Below are 3,867 nucleotides of genomic sequence, written 5' to 3'. Positions count from 1 at the left end.
TTGCTTATACGCTTAACAATGATATTGTAAAAATCTACATTGGAAAGATGTCAAGCTTTAACTTTTAAGATCAACAATTTAGTTTTAACTTCCAGGTGCTATGTAAATTGTTTGACTTACTCCTAGTACATGTGCATGAGCTTTTGCTGTCAACACTGCTTTGTCAGTCATCAAATATTGTAAGCTGCATCTGTTTTTTTTTCAACAGTACTGTGATGTACGCATTTTGACATCAACTGGACAGCAAATGTGTTTGCAACATGCCTAAACAAGGTGAGTTCATGCATGATTGAACCATGAACAGTGTTAGCTTGCCAATGTTTCTAAAGAATGCAGTCATGACAATTTGGTGTTGGGGGCAGATCTCTTCTTTGAATGTTTAGTAAAAGGATTATACTTCGTAGGATATTAAATTGACACATTTATGTATTTATTGTTATACCGGTATGTGTGGTCTGAGCATAATAATATGCTTCCCCATACTTCTTACAGTTACAGTTTTATTAGCAAATTCACCCTCGCAGCATGAGGTACATGTACAACAAGATGAATTGCACTGATTTGTACAATAGTATATTGTACAAATAATACAATAGTAACAGAACATCTACTTACATACAAAAAAGAAAACTCAGGCAACACTACATGCCTAACTATGGCCACAAATTGTATCTGTTTCCTTTCTGACAGGTGTGAAGAAGTATTTCTTCTTCATAAAGAAGCAGGTGAGCGCAGACTGGAAGGACCTGGCTGAGTGTCTTGATTTTGAGACACCAGACATAGAAAACATTGAAGGCAAACGGCGGGATGACAAGTCTCGCTGTATGGAACTACTGCAGGAATGGCAGAAGCGGAAGGGAAACGCAGCCACCATACATGTGCTGATGGAGGCTCTACAAGAGGCAGAGTTACAGCATGTTGTGGACAGTCTGAAGGATAGATATCCAGGTACGAGACTCTCAGACTAAAACAAACAGACTGAAACAAAATTCTTTCTGCGTCATATAAATATGATTTTTTTTACATAATAAGCTACTAGTATTCACATTTCCCAAAATCAAGCACAACATATTTCAAGAGACTAGATGCTAAAGCCAGATTTGAATATATCTTACTCTGTGAAAATATTAAATATATTTAAAAGTTAAGATTTGCTTTTTAAAAAAAGAAACTTATGACTGGCCCCAATTGACTACAGCAGTATTTTGATCGCTCCTCCCTTTTGTATCCACCACCAGAACTGCACAGTCCAGCCCCTACAGTTCTTCCTGTGCAACTACAGCTGGGCCTGGGGCCACAAATGTCTGTTCAGGGGGGCATCAGTAGAGAACGAGAGGAACAACTCTTGGCACGTATTTTGGAACTGGAGCGTACACTGTTTACTGCAGATGTGTTAATGGATGACGATCGCCGCAAAAAAGCAGAACAGGTCTTGCTGTCACACAAGGCTTTCCTAACGGGTCTCCTTAGTGGGTCTGTCATCCTCCTCCTGACGTTCCTGCGCCAGACTGATGTGGACAGGTTTTACCACAACCACTACAGGGTGGGGGAGGGAACCCTGTCTCAACAACTCTCACACATCCTCATCTCAGACGACCTACAGGACAAGGTCAAGGGCACCCAGCTGATCGTGAGGCTCCAGGTGAAGCATGAAGACTATGTGCAAGTACGAGACAGAATGGGGCAAGGTGAGAACTTCATTGGCAGCTTATATGATGCTAGTTTGGCAGACAGATGACTACATACATTTGCCAATAATTGATTAACCTCAGCACAGATTCTGCCAACAATAACATGAAAGTAGAATTTCAAAAATGTCTGATGTCTTTTGCTGTGGCCTTATATTTTTGTAAGGCAGACAGATTCATACTTCATTTGAAAGGAGCTACATTTGCCAGTAATCTCTACAAAATCTCTGCCAATATGACAGAAAAATGTTTCTGTTTTTTTTTTGTTTTAATTCATAAATCAAAAGTACATAGATACACATATACATGACAGTGAGATGTTTATATGGTGTAAAATATCCGATACTGTAGTACTATTAAACTCCATGATTCCTTATGAACAGGACTGGACCGTACCACTTCTGTGAACAACCTGCTGGCCCTGTCACCCCCCAGCAGACATGTGGACCGTTCCAGCATGAGAGGCCTAGACCTAGCCGTGATTGGTCGAAAGTACAGAGACCTGGCTGTGATTGGTCGAGATGATACTGATGACATCACCATGCCGTACAGACAAGTACAGTCAGCCGTACGAACAGCAAGAGAGAAATCCAAACAAGAGGTGAAAGTTCAGATTGAGACGATGCAGAGGCAGGTGGAGATAGGTAGGATTGGAGTAGATGCCATGAGGAAAGAGGTAAAGATGCTGATAGAGAAAAACGAGAAAGCTGAGAAAATCCTCCTGGAGCAGAAGGCAGCAACAAGAGAGGAAATACAGCAGCTTCAGGAGACCAACAGGAGTCTGGAAGCCAGAATAGAAGCGCTGCTGACTGCCAAGCAACCCGTGGCGAGTGGAAGTCAACAGAAAGAGCCAGCACAAACCATGCCAGACCTACATTCTAAAGCAACAAATGCAGGAGAAGTCAAACAGCCAGTTGTCCAGGGGTTTAGCTCAGCTGGAGTGGAACGACCGTGGGTGAAGAAAGTCAGCTTTGGGGGATTAGGACGAGCTAGAGGGAAATTTGTAAACCCTTTTGGAGTAGCTGTCTCAAAAGACAACGAGGTCTACATTGCTGATCATGGTAACAGCAGAATCCAGGTGTTCACAATGGATGGCATTTATATCAGAGAGTTCACAACAACTCTGCCAGGGGAAACTGGTAAAAAGTTTTCACTACTTGATGTTGCTGTAGATAGAAATGACAACCTGTGGGTGGTGAGTACTAAACATGTAATGCAGTATTCCAGGGAGGGTACCTGTTTGGCCACAATAGATCTGCCACATGGTCTGTCAGGTGACACTGAATACCATCGTGGCATAACTGTATCTATGGCAACAGAACAGGTGATTGTTGCAGTGTATGGTCAACTTCTAGTGTTTAACCGAGATGGTTCTGAGGTGATGACATATGGTTTGGATCATAGGTCGCCAAGGGCGTGGAGACCACGAAACGTCACTGTGGATGGGAAAGGGAACATTCTGGTCACGGATAGCAGCAATCACTGTGTCCATTTCTTGGACAGAGAGGGGAACTTCAAGTTCAAGCTTGGGAGTGAAGGATCTCATGAAAGTCAGTTTAAAAATCCTTTCGGCATATGTGTTGATGGGATGGGAAACATCATTGTGGCTGACAATGGAAATAGTTGTGTGAAAATGCTTGACAGTCAGGGCAGGTTTCTGTATTACATTGCATGTGGTATTGCACCAATGGGTGTTGCTGTGTCACCAGGTGGAGATGTGGTGGTGACTGATGAGAAGTACACAGTATCAGTCTGGACACAGGGTTAGTGCTGCACCTTAACAATCACAACACAAGTCTTTGTAGACCTTATATACTACCGAGAAAGATGCAGAGCTTTTGTAAATTGCAAATAATCATTTTAGTTTGTCTCATTGATTGTGAAAATAATGTTGTAATTAGCATAATGTGATATAATTAATTGTCCTCAAAGAACATGTATTGTATGTGTGAAAGTCCTTTGCCATCATTTACTACTCATGAATTATGACATTATCATATCAATTATGCGGATTTGACACTTATATGCATATTTGTTATCTGCAAAAGTCCAATTAACCTGCCATAGATTGCATTTGTTACATGTATTATGTGAAACACTGGAATTATAGAATGTCCTTATCAATTATGTAAATTAGGTCATATTTACATATTTCATTGTGTTTATCTCTGTCTAAACA

The 3,867-nt window shown here is 41.2% G+C and overlaps 1 pseudogene; it reads left to right on the top strand.

The window, feature by feature from the left end:
• Positions 1 to 260: 260 nt before the first annotated feature.
• Positions 261 to 3,456, top strand: LOC109482185 (annotated as a pseudogene).
• Positions 3,457 to 3,867: the final 411 nt, after the last annotated feature.

The sequence above is a fragment of the Branchiostoma belcheri genome, unplaced genomic scaffold (genome assembly GCF_001625305.1).
Source record: "Branchiostoma belcheri isolate BF01 breed outbred unplaced genomic scaffold, Haploidv18h27 scaffold6, whole genome shotgun sequence".
NCBI lineage: Eukaryota > Metazoa > Chordata > Leptocardii > Amphioxiformes > Branchiostomatidae > Branchiostoma > Branchiostoma belcheri.
Note: the sequence above shows the minus strand (reverse complement) of the source record. Positions and strands in the feature narration are given on the sequence as shown.